Source organism: Desmodus rotundus, chromosome 8 (assembly GCF_022682495.2).
Source record: "Desmodus rotundus isolate HL8 chromosome 8, HLdesRot8A.1, whole genome shotgun sequence".
NCBI lineage: Eukaryota > Metazoa > Chordata > Mammalia > Chiroptera > Phyllostomidae > Desmodus > Desmodus rotundus.
This window is the reverse complement of record NC_071394.1, coordinates 101,865,028-101,882,212: the sequence shown is the minus strand read 5'-3', so window position 1 is coordinate 101,882,212 and position 17,185 is coordinate 101,865,028. Positions and strand designations below refer to the sequence as shown.

General features: G+C 49.9%; 1 protein-coding gene across 5 annotated transcripts in view; it reads left to right on the top strand.

The window, feature by feature from the left end:
* The first annotated feature begins 4,797 nt into the window (after positions 1 to 4,797).
* The window catches only part of MRAS (muscle RAS oncogene homolog), a 57,890-nt gene continuing 45,502 nt past the window's right edge, over positions 4,798 to 17,185 (top strand). For 2 of the 5 annotated variants that reach the window (XM_045200095.2, XM_053930247.1), the window contains exon 1: positions 5,671 to 5,969. The gene's annotated coding sequence lies outside the window, so the exon portion shown is untranslated. Of the gene's footprint in view, positions 4,818 to 5,156; positions 5,422 to 5,670; positions 5,970 to 17,185 lie in introns of those variants that run through there. The other 3 variants (XM_045200099.2, XM_045200096.2, XM_053930248.2) reach the window with 3 other exon arrangements.

The window sequence follows — 17,185 nt, the reverse complement described above, 5'->3', positions numbered from 1 at the left end:
AGTCTTCCAGCAACTTCCACAGTGTAGCACCTTTCCATGGAAGGCTTCCCTCAACAACAAAGAGGAATGCTTTCCAGGGAATTTCGCCTGCATGGAACTTTGGTGAACTTCCTCACCCAGTGAGCCAGGGTTGCACTGGTTCCAACAAGGTATGGATCTTAGCTGGTGGTAGAAAGTGAGGGTCAGGACATCTTACAGGTTTGTTCCTTCCTTGGGTGCTCTGCCTTAGCCCTAGAGGATGCCCTCTAGATCTTCTTTAACTATAATTCTTTAGAGTTATCTTTCCCCTTAGTAGGTAGTCCCCTCTTATACTTAATAATTCTGTACATTAAAATTTCCTTGTCCAAATCACTGTGAATATACCATTTTATGCTTCTGCCAGCAATTGTATGAGAGTTCCAGTTCCTCTACCATCAGTTATTTTAAAGTCTTGTCTACTAACTCCAACATCTGAATGATTTGTGTATCTGTTTCTATTGTCTATTTTTTCCTTTTGCTTATCAATTATGTTTTCATGCCTCTTCACCTGCTTAGTTATTTTTTACATTGTATATAGGTGGTATAGAGACTTCAGATGATGTGATTTTCCAAACAAAGTGTTCCTTCTTTCTTCCTTTAAGCAGATGGGGGTGAGGGATGATAATCTCAGTTCAGTAAAGAACTGAGCTGGGTTGGGGCTGAGTTTCAGTTTTTACAAGACAATCCATCCCTGGTTTCCACCTATTCCTCATGTGTGGATTTTGATTAGGAACCTTCAGGTCTCTCTATCTTCAGCCATGAAAGACTGTGGAGGTTCAGCTCTGCTCTTCAGAGGTTCCCAATCCAGCTTTCCTGGCTCTGTCCCCTTGGAGATTTAAAATCTGGCAAATATCACGAGGGTGGAACTGGCCTTGTGTTTGAGGCAGGCCCTCTCTTCTTGGGGAGCCTTTGTTTTTTAAGCATGATGGGACTACGGAAGATTTCACTCTGCTTACTAGAAGCATTCCATGGCCCAGAACACAGCAAATGTCATGTGGAGAAAATTGGTTGTATTTTTAAGGCCACCTGTGTTCCAATTTGTCATTCAAGTACCATGTGGCCACTAAAAGCTTTGCTGGTTTCTCTTTCCTCCATTAGAGATCTCCCTTCTGGGCAAAGCTTGATCATTAGCCAGAGCCCCAAACTGGCAAATGTGCTGGGGGAGGGGAGAGGGAACAGCTGGAGAGCCTCACTTCATTTCACTGCAGCAGGAGCACTGCGCCTCCACAACCTACTACTCCCACCTAGGAGAGAAAATTTCCTAGGCCTCTGAAAATTCAAACCCTTTTCTCTTTTCAAACTAGTGTTATAGCATATATTTCAAAATCTTAGAGTTTCTTGACTTTAGAAATTTCTTAGACAAATACTTAAACCCAATTTCCTGAGTTTTCTTAGACAAACTCAAATTTAGTTTCTTAGAAATTTCTTGACAAGTTTCTGCTGTAATGTCACTACCTTGAGGCTCTGTGTTGTCAAAGTACAAATCAGTGTTCTCCAGACCGTAGGTCACAACCCATGAAATCAATGTAGAGGTCTTGCTGGCATTTTTCAGTGAAACAGAGTAGAATAGATCAGAGTGCAACACATAGTCAAGATATGTATTGTTTCATGAATTTTTTTTATATGTATATGTGTGTTCCGGTTTGCAATGCAAGCCTTTTTCTTTCCTATGAGTTGTAGCCCAAAATATTTAAAAGTCACTGGGCTTTAATATAAACAAAGGAAGAGCCATGGGGGTGAAAACAAACATATTAGTTGAGTATGGACAACTTTTTGGAAAAGTTTGGCCATGAGTGGGAAGTAGACTGATTGAAAACTGCTCTTCTGGCCACTAGAGAGCAAGAGAAGCCCATGTGAGGGATGAGCCATGAGCATCAGGGACCACAAGCATCAGGGAGGGAAACTAGGCCTGGCTCTGAATAGGGCCAGGAGCAGGGTGGGGAGGAAGTCACAAGGAGAGCTGAAGATGAGAACTGACTGAACATGGATTAGTAAAGGCTGTGAAAACCCTGAGCAAAGACCATGTAGTTCTTGGCGCCTTCAGCCCAGGGAAGAAAGGCCTGTACTTGGCATGGAACAAAGTTCAGCTGAGGGGATGAACAGACATGGGGTGGGGTGAGACTCTTCTGCTAACCCATAATTGGTGCTTTTGGGGTCAGCAAAAAGATCCAGTTTCAGCCACAGGCCTGGAGAAACTATGACAGAATGAGTGTTAGTATCCTCTTCATCTTCTCCCTGCTTTCCCAACACCAAACACACAAGCCACTGACCCGCCCATCAAGGCCAAAGACATAGTAGACTGTCTTTCAGTCTATTGGTTGGGTGGGATTGGGCTTGGGGTCTCCTTACGCCTGAAACAGGGTGGGTAAGACCTTCTGCACAGGTTGTTGGGAGGTGTACAGGCCCGTCACTATGCCCATGTCTGGCACACCACGAGTGCTCAGGAGCCTAGAGTTGCTTTAACCCCCAGGGACCACACTGGGGCTGGGAATTCTGGGGGAAGATTGTGCCACAATGACCTGGCTGGCTCCTGGCCCTGAAGTGCCCCAGCCCTCCAGGTTTGCCTACTTAACCCCCAGGCACCAGCTTGGGTCTGCTCTCAGGCATGGCACTCAGCAAGTCTCGGGACACAGAGGCCAGCACAGGATACGTCGCAGTGGATGAGGCACATTTGCTCCTGTCATTGAACAGGAAAGTTCTCCTCTGGGTCAGTCCAGAGCCTCTGATGTTTGCCCCATTCTGGGAACAAACATCCTGTGGCTGGCCTTGGCCCTCAGGACCTGAAACCTGGACATGAATCCTGCCAGGTTTTTTGGCTTCTGCCATGCCCCAAGCACACCTACCTCAGCCATTCAGATCTGCTGGAGTTTTTGGAAAGACTTCAGCTCAATCATGCCTCAGCATATAAGGTTTTCTGTCTCTGAGTGGTTTATCTGATTGTTATTTGTCTTTCAATCCCTGGTTCTATCATCACCTCTCACTCCTCTTCCCTGCATTCTGGCATTGGTTTTGGTACCCCTCCTCTGGGCTCCTGTGCCATCCCCACTCTGTGCTTTTTAAATTTTTCATTAATTTAGTTTTAGAGAGAGAGGAGGGAGGGAGAAAGAAATGTTGATCCTCTCACATGCCCCCAATCTGGGACATGGACTGTAAACCAGGCATGACCCTGATGAAGAATCGAACTAGCAGCCTCTTAGTTTGTAGGATGATGCCCAACCCACTGAGCAGCCTCTTAGTTTGTAGGATGATGCCCAACCCACTGAGCCACCCCAGTCACAGCTCCCAGTGAGTTTCTTTTCCACGCCACTCGTGCCTCAATGGCACTCTGGTTTTGCTTGGAGGTAGGTTCTGCCACAGCACCTCGTACACAGTAGGTGCTCCGGCAGTGTTTACTGAGTGAATGAACTGTCAAACCTAGGTCTCACTTTTCTGTTCAGTGACCCTGTTCTCTGAAGCCCCTATTTGCCAGCAACTGAGCCATGTTTTCTTTCAGGGTTCAAAGAGCAGAGGAAACAGCCCAAATGGGATAGGCTCCCTGCTGAAGACCCTAGCCACAGCCTGCAGGGGTTAATCTCATCATTAGTGAATCTCAGGTACCTGCGTGTAATTACTAGCTGTTTAATTCCATTTCTGAAGAGACAAATTATTAAAGATTTGGGTATGAAAGTGGTAGAAAGGTAAATCTTTGACTCCTGTGCAGATGTCTCTGCTCAAGCTGTGAGCAAGTCTGGCCACTGCCAGTCAGTGCCCAGAAGAGAGTGTCTCTTCAGAGAAGAGCCCCTGAAGGGCTGACAGACAACCAAAGCAGGCAGACCCCTGCCCGCCTCCCCCACGGACTGTGGTAAATGGAAGAGGGAGAAAGAGGCAGCTTTCAGGGCAAGACCCAGCCAGTCAAGATGGACATCTGTCCCTCAGGCCCCTCCTCGATCAGTCCTGCTACCCCCTGCCAAGGTGACATACTCTTGACTGCATCCAATTCACATCCACCTGGCACGGGGACTCTTGGGGTCCGCGGTACCTTCAGAACAGCAGGGGGAGTGGGGATGCAGGGGGCACAGTAGCTCTCAGCAATTGGCTGCATGACTACCTGGGATGCCAGTCGAAACCTGCATCACACTGGGAGCCCCAGCATGGCATGAGGAACCCAAGGAAGTAAGGTCCCTTTCGGCCTGGGTGGAGGGTGAAGGTCTCAAAGTGATAAGGGTTCCCTGGATGTGTAAAGCGGGTTCCAAGTCATCATCAAGGTCCACCCACAAAAGGAACGTCCTCAAAAATGACACTGATAAAGCTACGACGAGATGCCACTTCATCCCCACTAGGATGGCTTTAATAAAAAAAATGGCAGATGGTAAGAAGTGTTGGGGAGGACGTGGAGACACTGAAACTCTCATACATCGTTAGTGGGAATACCAAACAGTGTAGCTGCCTTGGAAAACAGGTCGAGGAGACCTCAAAATATTAAACATGGTTAGCATGTGACCCACAATTCTACTTTTAAGTACTTATCCAAAAGAAATGAAAACATATGTTCATACAAAGACTTGTTTATAGCAGCTTTATTCATAATACCCCAAAAGCACAAACAACCTGTCTGTCAGCTGCTGAGTGGATTAACAACGTGTGGTGTACACATACAATGGAGTATTATTCAGTCACGAGAAGGGATGAAGTGCTCCCACTTGCTGCTCTACAGATAAACCTAGGAAACATTGGGCAGCGTAAAACGCTGGCCACAAAAGACCACATGCTGTATGATTCCATTTATATGAAATGTCCTGAAGAGGCAAATCCAGAAGTAGGTTAGTGGTTTCCAAGGGGTGGAGGGAGGCGGAAAGGAGGAGTGACTGCAAATGGGTACAGTTTGGGCGGGGGGGGGGGGGGGGGGGGGGGGGCGGGAAGCGGGAAGCGGGTTATGAAAATGATCTGGAAACTGATAATGTGACGGTTGTATAACTTTGCGAATAAACTACAAACCACTAAACTGAATACTTTAAAAGGTAGAATTTCATAATATGCAAATTGTATCTTTATTTTTTAAAGAGGGATAAATGACGCCAGTGGACGAGTTAGCGGAACTGAAACAAGGAAAGGGGCAGCGCGCGCGTGTCGCCTATCCCCGTCGCATCCATCTGAAGGAACTTTGGGCCCAGGAATGGTGCCCCAGGAGGGCCTGGAAAAGCGAACCCGGAGGCGGGATCTAGAAAGACACACGCCCGGGGATTCTAAAGGAACGCGGTTAAGGTTAAGATTCTAAGGGAATTCGGGATTGCATAGGACTGGAGAGGCTCAGAAGTTGTGGGCCCAGCGGAGATTTAAAGGTTGGAGCGCAGAGGCTCTTAAAGGGGCCAGGACAAATTCCCATTCCACGTCCACCTTAAAGCCAGCTCCACGGGTGGGACCAGGGTAAGTGAGCAGGACCGTGGGGGAGGCACCGGTGCCAGCCTCGTTCTGTGGCTGGGCTCGCGCGCCCTGCAGCGGCCTGGGGACTCTGTGTGGGGGCCGGCACTATGCGGGCAGCGCGTCCTGGCTCCAGGGTGCAGGCTGGGACGGCTGGGTAGCAGCGTGGGGCCAGCTACCCCGGCATCCCGGCAGCGCTCTATTTTTAGCAGGCGCTGTTGCAATATAAGGAATGCACGGCGCGGCAAGCGCTCCGGGCGCTCACGGGCTGCGCGGTCGCTTTAAGGAGGCGCCAGGGTGGGGACCGGCCAGAGAGACCAGCAGGCGGCGGTCCCGGAGCCCGTCAGTCCGGCTGGAGCATGGAGGAGGCGACCTGAGGGCCCGAGCCCAGCCGGGGCTGGAGCGTGCCGTGAAGACGGGGACAGGAGGGGAGAAGAAGGGAGGGCTCCCGGCCTCGCGACCCCAGCCAGGGCTGGCGCTTTGTTCCGGGGCCGGAGGTGTGGCCACCCCCGGCTGGCCACGCTCTCCTAGCTGAATGCGCTTTGGGACTGGCGGTGAGTAGCCTTTGGACCCCACCACAGGCTCCCGAATAACGGTGTGCGATCGAGAAATCGGCCACGACTGAGACTCGAGTGGGGAGGGCCTGCCGACCTCCCAAAGAGCCTCTGTTATGATAATCGCCATTGGGTTCCTTGTCTGCCCCAGCGAGAACCCGCAGGGAGGTGGGCAACACGGCTGTGGGGGTGGGAGGGCCCTTTCTCCCCTTTTAAAATGGCGTTAACAAGAGCTGGATCCGCGGGTGGAGTTGTCAAATTCAGCTGAATAACAAAAAGCAGCCTTCTTCAAAAGCAACTGTACACTGCACTTGGGGCTCTGGTCACAACTAGGGCCGGGCTCATTCATTGACCAGAAGTGGCTGGAGCGCCCACTGTGTGTGGGGCACAGTGCCAGCTGCTGCTCCGCGGGGAAGGTAGGGGCGCAAACCGAGCCACAGCCCAGTATGGTCGGGCCTGGGATCAGGGAAGCTCAGGGGTTCTGGGAGTAGACAGTGTGGAAGGCCAGGGAAGGCCTCCTAGAGGAGGTGATGCCTGGTAGGAGCTTCCAACGGCCCTATTAAACTCTGTGGCTGGGACCGAGATCTGTGCTGGCTGGGGACAAAGCTGAGCCTGGAAAGGTGGACAAGGGCCACCTTTGTCCTGGAAAGGTGGACAAGGGTCACCTGTGATGAGGACCATGAAGTCATCATGGTCCTCATCACAGAGCTCTGGGCTTGTCCTTCTTCCCACCACGGGCCCCTGCTTGGGCTAGAATAGTTCTCGCCATTCCAGGACTCAACTGTCCTGGACATGACCGGGACAAAGCTCAGCACTGTGGCCTCACAAGAGTGACCTCCCTGGCAGCAGGAGTAATAAGGAGATCTGATTTGCAGCTCTATTGAAATAGCAGCCAACAGGGCTCATGCAGACCAGACATGGATGTGCTTGATCATCATTTGACAAGACTCCTTCAGAAAAGATTTTATTTTTATTATCCTCATATGCAGGTGGTGAACTAGGGCTAAAAGGGTCACTAACGTGCCTAAGAGCCTTTCTTAGAGATCATGCTTTAGACCACGCAGCTGTTGGGGACCCTCCTGTGAGGGTCAGGCTGTGTTATGCTTTTGCTCTATTGACATTCTCTGGTGGGTGGATGTGTGGGGCGGTGAGCTGTTGCTGTGTATTAATAACTGACACGTGTCAGGGGCTTTGCTCTGAACAAAGCACTTTCACTGATACAGTTCTTAAGAGTTTCTCCTGCTCCTCTTCTGAGGGAAGAAACTTGAGCTGGCTAACATTTTGTAAATCTCCTAATTTCCTGTAAATCGTGTGTCCCCGCTGACTGGGGTTAAAAATGCTTCAGGCCATGATTTTCATCCTTGGGTATGTTCTCACTGCCCAGCGGCCAGTTAGCTTCTCTGTCTGTGGTTTATGGTGTTGTTTGTCCTTTCTCTGCCAGGGCAGGAGGCATGGGGCTTTCATGCTCTGGGGGTTTCAAGGCTGCAGGGTCTGCCAGCCTCTTTCTGGGGAGGAGTGGGTGTTGAGCAAACCTGGTACTCTGTTGGAAACTGCCTCCCCGCCCCCCACCCTGCGGCCTCAACATTTCCTTATGGAGAAGGGGGGTCAAGGCCCTCTGCTGAGCTCTGGTGAGGCAAGAGGCAGTCTTCCAGAGTTGCCAGCTTTGCCTCTGCATAAAGCAGTTTGTATTTTTCCACTACTCATGTTTCCATCTACATAAGACATTTTTGTGACAGGTATAACTTTTATTATTAGCTCTAACCACAAGTATTTTACACCTTCCGTTATCTGAGCTGCTTATAAAGTGACAAATTATTTATCCCTGGGGTTGGTTCCTGAGCTTGAGTGGTCCTGGAACCAGGGAGGACCCTGGGCTCTGAGGAGCTGAACTAGCTTCCAGGGTGACTGACCCTGACATTGGCCAGAATCGCATGTTGACCAGCCTGCTAGATCGAGTGAGTTCTCAGGGAAATGTGACCTCTATTTTATATTTCACATCTGGTGTGATCATTGTTCTACCCGTGAAATGCCCCCACATGGAGTGTGCCTTCCTGTAAGTGATTGAAAACATACCTGCTTGTGAGCATTGTGTCGTTTATCCAAACCATCCTCATCTGAACTAAGTGGGAACACATTCTTGGGCAAAGCTGGGATGTTCTCAAGCTCCCAGAGGGTGTGCATTGAGTTGTACAAGCTCTATCCCTGCCAGGCCCAGGACAGGCATCTGGCTGCCTATACAAAGATACAGTTACTTTGTCCGGGAATGTGAAAAAAGAAGAAGCTGGCAGGGGCTCGTTCCCTGTACCTGGGGCTTCTGGCAGGTGCCCATTCTCTAGAGGCTGAGCAGACAATTCAAGCTTTGAGAGGAGTTTTGTTGGTGGACCCTGAGGACTCACCAACCCTCATACTCTTGGGTGATGTCACTGGGCCCTATGATACTGGGTCAGTAGGAATGCTTTTGGCTGCAAATAACTGACCCCAAGTAATAGTGGATTAAACAGAGTTTAGATCTCCCAAATGCTCTCAACTCATGTGAGGTCTCTGTACACAGGGATGGGATATCAGTGCTCCTTCCAGCAAGTTCTTTCATGGGACAGGCAGCTTCTTCATTATGCCAGTGAGAAGCCCAGAGAAAAATTGCTTGGATATACAAAATTGAGCATACAATTCAGGGGATACGGGGATCTCCGAAAACTAGTCCTGGATCCCCATTAGATCCCCTGGTCTAAGCCAGGTTGCTTCACTTCTGTTTACCTAGGACTTACTGTGTCACTTTGCCTTCCCATCAGGACAGCATGCCTTCGTGATAGAGATAATGTCAAGAATGAAAATAGAGTAGGACAGCTGTCAGTTCTCAGCCTGAGTTGAAGTCTGTGCAGTCAGCCAGAGAGTCTGTCTTGTGGAACTCTGACCAACAGGGCAATGCTGCCACCACCTCATGCTTCAGACAGACCAAGTTTGCCCTCCTTGGTGCCCACCATGCATTCATGGGTGACCATCTCCAGTCTTCTGGGTAGCATTGCTGCTGCCTGTGATGAGGTTTCCCTGCCTATTCTCAGAGACTCCACCCCCTGGCCCTCCTTGGCCTAGCCCTCACCACTGAGCCCCTAGGCCCTTTTAACCGTTTAGCATGATCCAAGGCAGCTTCCTGCAGCCATCCGTCTTGTAGGGGTCATAAAGTAGCAATGTTCCTTTAGTATTCATTGTCCTTTAATATTCTTGGTAGCTGCACTAGGTGGGGCCTGCTCATGGCCAATGGCCAAATGACAATGTGGGTCATTACTGGTTGCTGAGGTGACATTCTGGGTCTCAGAGAGGCATATTCTCATCAAGAGAGCCTGGCATCTGTCTATCTAAATTTACATCCGGGTTGTATTGCCAATGAGATTTCGGGGAGCACCAGGAAAGGGTTTGGCTGTGCAGCATGGTGAGTGAAGGAGGGTGGGCTAGAGAGGAGTGGGGAGCTCTGAGCTCTGGTTTCAGCCCTCTGTGACTATCTATAGGGCCTTGGGAGGGTCCTGTGCTGCAGGGGCCCAGGCGCCATCTGTGACTTCTCTGCTGAGCCCTCAGGGTTGTCAGGGGGATTAGATGAAATACACAGATGAGAACATGCTTGGGGAAACAGAAAGGGTTATAAAAATGAAGAGCATTATCAGCATTCAGGCGACCTTCAGATAACAGAATCCTAGTCCCAGAGGGGCCCCTGGAGCCTATGTAGACTGGGTTCAGACCCAGTAGAGCACATTTCTCGTAGTGGTGAGGGTGATGATTCTAGGGGGGACACATACAGCTCTTATTAGTTTTATACTTACTATTAAAAATGCAGGCATCATATCAAATCTTTTTTTTTAACAGATATGTAGCCCAGACTAAGGCTAAGGAAAGATTGTTAAATGATCCCTTGAGTAAAGGCTGGGAAACTTGCAACAGGGGAGTCCCTCCCAAGCAGCCTGTGAGGCTTCAGCTGGATCCTTCTAGAGACAGGGAGCTTGCTGCCCCTCAAGTCAGTCTACTCTGTTGGGGGATATTCTCACCCTTGCAAAGTTCTTTCCTTTCCTCCCTTAAGCTGTCCCATTGGGTCTGTCTCACGTGAACCTTTGACACTCATGCTTTTCTCCAGCACCAGCAGCTCTGTCGGCTTCAACTGCTCCTCAAATGGCATGGTTTAAAGACAGCCTCTCCGTGTGTCCGTCCTCCCACCTCTCCCTCCCTCCCATCTTTCCTCCAACAAAGACCTGTGGGCCAGACACTCTGTATTCGCCACCTCTAAGCCTCACAGTTTGGCTGTTTGTTAGCCTTTTATAGATGAGGGAGAGAGTTTAAGCAGGCCACCCACAGTCCTACCCTGAGAGAAGGAGAGCCTGGAAGGAGTCTTGCCAGTGTCTGCCTGGTCCCGAAGCTAAGGCTCCTTCTTTCACTCTGCACTTCTCCCAGAACCGGAGGACCAAAAATGACACACCTCTTCTCTCCCGCTGCTCATGGGACACATCCTATGGGGACCTGACCATATACAATCAGTGCTGAGGAGAGCGAAGGCCTCATGAGGAAAGGGGATGGATCAGCCCATGCACAGGGATATTAGGAGGCAGCAGAACCCATAGAGGTGCAGAAATGGCTGCTTGGCAGAGACAGAGAACCCGATGACAGTTAGCCACTAACCCCTAAATCATTTGTGCACTTGGTGTATTTTTGAATGAAAAAAAAAAAGAATGGAAAAATATATGGGGTCATATAACAAACACCATGTACCCATTACCCACTTGATCCTTGCATGACTGCAGGACTTAGAACATGTCCCTCATCCTTAGTGTGGGCCTGTCCTCAGCCTGTGGTGGCCTTTTGGAAATGCCATCTGGTTGTCCATCAAGGTTGTTGATGGGTCCTCTTGTTGCCTCTGACTGCACTGGGGAGAGAGCGCAGGGGAACAGGATGAGTGTGCGTTTTTAGATTTAACCTTTTTCCAAAAAGTGGATGCACCCTCAGAAAACACCTGCCTTGACCCTTGTGGGCTCAGGCCAGACTGCAGAGCATAATTTAGCCGCAGCTGCCCAAACTGAACTGCCATTTAAAGGGTGGGTGTATATATTTAGAAAAGAGAAAGAATAAACATGATTTTCTTTTTATAATTAGACGACAGCAACTCGTTGAGTAGCTCATCTTAAATGATCTTTAACAAAATACATTTTCTATTCTAAAGTCTAGAACTACTTTAAAAGGAAGAAAGACTACAGTACAACATAGAACCTTTCTAATTCCTAACTTCACCTTTCCATTTCTCCCTTCCCAGGAAGAAGCTGCCCAGGTGCCTGGCCCCTGGTGCTGGGAGGGTGGGGGAGGGAGAGGCAGCCCTCCAGCTGCAGAGGGTGGAAGCTCTCCATGACAACGGGAGGCATTACTCACCCAGCTGTTCACAGCCTTCTCCTTTCCACCCCCGGCTGCCTCCAGAGCTGGAGCCTGATGCCATCCTACTTGAGTGGAGCTTGAGCTGAGTTAGAACATTTCGCAGAGTAGTGCTTTTTAAATCTGGGCAGAAAAGATTCAAACACTTCTGGAAAAGCCTTCCACACTCAGGCAGATCCCACTTTCAGGGAGTCACAACCCACTGGGGGCAAAGATTTGAACTAATTTGGTAATAGAACACTGGGGACCTGAGGTGGCCCTGGAGTCCTCTTCATTAAGTGGTGAAAACGCGCTGAAGTGTCTTCTGCCAACGCTGCAAAGCCAACAAGGGCTGGGCACCCAAAGACCTTGGAGAATCTGCTTTGTTGGGGTTTGTCTCCCCATAGAAGTAATCAGAGACTGCACCAGTGAAGGCAGTTAAACACATTATAAAACCAATTCCTATCTGACTATACAGACATACACATACACATTATGTTTGCAGACCCCTTATTTTTTTTCAACTCCTGATGGTTTTGGTTATTTCTTAAAGTCCTCCCCTCATTTCTAACCATCTCTCTTTTGGCTCCAGCCTTAACCTCTCTCGCTTAGATTGCTGCAAGAGCATTGCAAATGTTTCTGTTTCTGATTTTACCCCCTCTAAATGCATCCTGCAGTTGACCAAAATGAGGTATCGGGCACTTTGCTCCCTTACTTAGACACCTTTTGATGAGTAAGAAGAAGGGACTAGTCCTACCAGATATTAAAATACACTAGAGAACCAGAGGAATTAAAGTTGCGTCGCTCCGACATAGGAATAAACAGGTCAATGAAGCAGAAGAGTGCCTCCCCCAAAGCCTGCCCCCCTAAATCTTTTTATTTGAAATGAGGCTACAGGCCCACATGTTAAAGGAAAGTTCTGGTTTTAAAAGAAGCCACTATACACACTACGGGTTAGACTGCCCCTTGTGTCCAGGTGCCCAGGTGGAGAGTGGAAGTATTCATAGGCATGTGGAGCTGTGTAGAGGTTGCTGAAGGTGTGGTGGGTTGGGGAGGCCCACCCACCCCTTAGGAGCTGACCCTTTTGGGGAGTCCTGGGGGCAGGTTCTTGCCTCCCCAAAGCATTCCATAATCATTTCAAAAGAAAATTAATTTTAATTCAGTTTAGGGTTTTTTTTTCTTTTTATCCTTTACAATGTCAACACATCTTCTTGAAAAGCCCCCATTTTAGATAATGCACAAATTCCTCCTTTATATTTTCATTCCACTGGAAATGAGGTCCCAAAGAAGAGATGGAGGCAAACCCATCTTTCTTGGTGAGCACCGTTCCCTCACAAGTAGGCTCAGCAGCCCAAAATAGCCTCTGTCATGTTCTTCTTTCAATGCCTGCTTTATTGGAACCGGAGATGATGAAGAAGGGTGGAGCCACTGTCCCAAAGCCTTGGGGCATCTATGGAAAAAAAAAAAAAAGAAAAGAAAAACCTTGTATGAGATCTGTCTGCTCAGCCATCCCTCCACACCCACATTCCTCAGGTTGATGTTCCTTGGGCAGCCCAGCTGGGAAGACCTCGTGCCCCTCACACCGAAGCCCTTCTTTTCCTGCCAAGGAAGCCAGGCCCCAGGTGCCCTGGTGGCACTCCCAGAGTGAAGGTCAGCTCGAATCAGAACCTTCCTGCCCACCCCCACACCCTGACCCCCAGCCCCACCCTCCTGAAATGGACAGTGGCCTGAGTCCACTTCTCTGGGACTGGGTGGGTGTTTCCTGCATGTTTGAGATTTTACGGAGGAAATCAAAATAAAGAAACAAAGCCTTTGTGTTCCTTCTGGACTCACACGGGCCGGCCGGAGGGATGGAAAGGAGGAGCGGGAGCGGGTCACTTGGCACTTCAACAAAATAACCATTCTAATAAAGCATTGAACAGGGACATTTTTCTATTTAGGGTTGGTGCGATTGAGTAGGAAAGCGGAGTGGAAGACTGGGAGAGCCTCTCTGAGTGGAAGGAAAGGGCCCCAGGGAGGGTCTCGGGCAGGGGTCTGGACCCACTAGCAGGGCTGCCGAGGAACTCTTACTCCTCCCTTCCCTCCTCGGAAGACCCACAGGACAGCAGGCAGGGACGTGGGCATGGGCTCCAATTTCTGCCTCCTCCCTGTTGTCTGTGTGACCTTGGGCGAGTCCCCCCTGCTGTGAGCCTCCTTTGCCATGTTTATAACAGGGGACAATACTGCTGTAGTGCAGATGCCCCAGCCACCACGTCCCTCTTTTTACTCTAGTTTTATTATATGGGTCAGACCTTCATCCCACATATGTGGAAAAGGGGGAGGTGCTCCCCCCAGTATTTCTTTATTCTTCCCAAAGGATTCCTCCTTGTAGAAGTTCTCTGAGTATATAATTTCTTTAAAAAATTGCCCAAACATCAACAAAGTCTACAGTATTTCTAGGGATCTCAGGGTGGGGACTGTGCCCACTGGCCTTCTGGCCTCTGGCAGGGTCAGCTGCCACACTTTGCATGCGCTCAGTAGGCTTTGGCTTCCTCATTTCCTGAGCCCCACTAAGCCATTAGGCTGTTGTGTGTAACAGGCTTTCACCAAGGGCTGATAAGAAAGGGGGTTACCCATTGCTCAGAATGGGCAGAAGTTAAGACTTTTCAGACATCCTCTCCATGTCTGCTCACGCCCTTGGAGAATTTCTCCCTGGCTGTCTGCTTCCTCAGGCCTCATTTACTGCCATTTTCCAGGGGCCAATTTTCCTAGACACTTTCCCCAGAACTTCTGAAAACTCCAAATTTCCATTGCTTTTGATTGCAGAGCAATAATGACCGCTATTCTAGACTCAGCTGTGGGCCTGCGCTTTTACATCTGAAAAGAGCCATTAAAGATCTAGTCTAAGTAACAGTTAAGCACCCCAGCCCTACCCCTTTACTTACCTGCAGTAAGAACCAACAGGGGCTCTGGGATTAGTACTGTCATTTATCCTGGCCAAATCGAGCTCTTAGGTCACGCCTTCTTTCCCAATGGCCAGAGCAAACCCAAGTGTTAATTTTTCCCCCTCCTGTTAGAACATTTTGCAGAGTAGTTGGGATAATTAGTGCTAATGTAGGTCAACAAATATTTACTGAGCACCTTCTTTGTGCAAGGCATGTGCTGGAGACCAGAGATACAGTGGAGAATAGAACAGAGGCTAGGCCCTGCCCTCCTGGAGCTGACAGTCGAGTGGGGATGACACGTTAGTTACTTCATAAACAGTTAAGCAACGGAGAACCAGCGTGCAAAGTGCCGTCAAGACAGTTGGGTGTTTTGTAAGAGTATGACCTAGTCTGGTGTGGGGGCTGGTGGGGGTGGCCAGGGAAGTACATGGAACGTGTTTAGCACAGGGTCAGGACTCAATAAACAGGCATTGTAGTTATCAACTCTGGCCACAGGACTCAGCTTGATTCTACCTTCGGAAGGTTGCTGTTGCCACTCACCAACAATAGTTTTGCATAGAGAGATTTACAATATTTCCAAGGTCACTCAGCTAATATGAGGCACAACCAGGATTCCGAACTGGGCCTTTTGGATCCATTTCCATGCTCCTAATATTTATTCTTCCTCCTGCTTCACCCAGCACAGATGGTCCTCATCAGATGGGCCATGGGGTGGGATGTAGCTCCGCAGCTTTTCCCTTTGCCTGAACCCCTGAAACAAGCCAGCATGGATTGTGGGCAGTGATTGTTCCTCCAGTCCTCAGAAACAAAATATGCTTCTTTCGCAAACCCTGGAAGGTCTCAGCAGTAATACTTCAGTCCTGCTGAGTGGCTGGGGTCTCTCTGTAGAGCAGGATCACCGAGGCGATTCAAAGGGAGCACCTGTCTCCCCCTTCCCCTTCTCCTGAGCGCTCTGGGATGATCCAGAAAACGCAGTTCCATGCGTCTCCAGGCACTCTTCTGGCCTGTTTGGTGAAGTGGGGTCTTTGGCAAGAGTTTACAACATACATACAGATGATGATAACAATAGCAAACACTTCATGTGCCAGGCACTGTTTGAAATACTTGCATAGATTAGCTCATTCTGTACTTCAAACAATCCTGTGAGGTGGATACTCTTATTCACAGGTGAGGAAACTGAGGCACAAATGGGTTGAGCAATGCGCCTGAGGTCGCCCATCTACCTAGCAGAGGGGCAGATGCCTTCATTCCTGACCTTTTATGAAAGTGCTGTAGATAGAAAAAAGGGACGCGAGGCTGGCTCCTCTGCCAATAGCGGCTTCTGGATGGGTCCTACCCCTTGGGAATGGAGCACTCCTGTCCGCTCTGCCGTTTGTCCCCTCTCTGCCATCCAGGGCTTGCTGTCCAGCTTGGCCAGGCTGCTGACCAGGGCAGGAAAAATGCTGCAGCTCTTCAGAGATTGGGGAGAGAGATGTGAAAAGTGGCCTCCTGCCCTTCCAGCTGAATGGGCCTCAAATCCAGAGTTCAGAAGAGTCCCTGAGAAGCCATCCCACCCTACCTGTAAACCGGTTCAACCTCCAGAGCCAGCCAGCCAGACCCACCGCCCTGAGGCCAGCTTCTCAGCCTTTGCAGAGGAAAATCCCACACTGCCCCAGGCTGCTCATTGCCATTCCCGCCTCGTTTTCAGGAAGTTTCCCTCTTATTTTGCCCTTGCTCCTTCTCTAAGTCTGATTACTCTTTAAAATGGAGATTAGATCAGCTGTCCCCACCTCAGTAAAGAGCCCAGACCCTGTTTCTTCTCATTTTTTAGGGGGGGTCAAACATAAAAATTATCACATTTTTCATTAATGGTGTTTAACAATTTGAATGTAATTGATGGAAACAAGTCAAAGCAACAGTCACTTTCGAATGTGCCTTCTGCCCTCCCCCTCTCCGTGTTCTGACGCACCCCAGGGGTGGCCTGTGCCTGTCCCCTCACAACTGCTGGACTGGTCTCCCGCTGGCTGAGTAACCCTGCCCCTCGTCCCCAGTGCCATTTCCACTTCCAAAGTGGTGAGATTTCACACCGCCTTGCGGCCAAAGCCAGGCCGGGCCAAAGCATTGCAAAAAGCCGTCTGCCTTGGAGTGGCCGTGCCATGCGGTGTGTGCGTGTGCGTGCTCGAGGCGCGCTCCCGGCAGCCAGGGGTGGCAGCAGGTGCTCTTGTGGGCCAGGGCCACCCAGGGCGGTGATGTGTTCAGCTTCTATGTGTGTAAAACTTTTAAATTTGTAGCCAACATTAAAATATCAGTCTCGCATAAAAATCCAGATTCCTAGCTATTCTTTCAAAATGTGGACTATCTGGCAACCCCGTTACAGATGTGCTCGTGCTGCAGCTGTTAACTGGTGGGGGTAGCAGTGGTCTCCCGTTAGCCACAGGCCCCACCTTTCCCTATTGGCCATACCTGCCCTCCTTCTCTAATGATGGGCCTGGCTGCTGCCTGCCCATGAGTTCAGGATGTCCATTTGTTTCCTGAGTCCCTCTTTCCACCGCTGCAGGGTAAAGCAGTTGGGATGTGGTCAGCCAGGACTTGGGGGGCTGCAGTTTAGCCATAGTCATCCCTGACAAGAAGCATCCACCCAACAGGCAGGGGCTGCTGCTGCTGAGGATACCTGCCTCTGGCGTTCAGGCCTTCCCTCTGCTCTCTGCTGCCACCTCTGTTCTTCTCCCATGCCGCTTACCAAAGGGCACTGGTGTGAGGCCGAAGATCCATGAGACAGGGAGCCCTGGTCTGGGACAGCCTTGAGGGACAACCCGTGAAGTTGTGTTCTGGTTCGCTCCACACAGCCCACTCAGGAGAAAGGTAGTATGAGAGGATTTGCCTTGTTGCCATCCGGAGACTCTGGGGGTGGGGTGGGGTGTCCCTAGCCCAGAG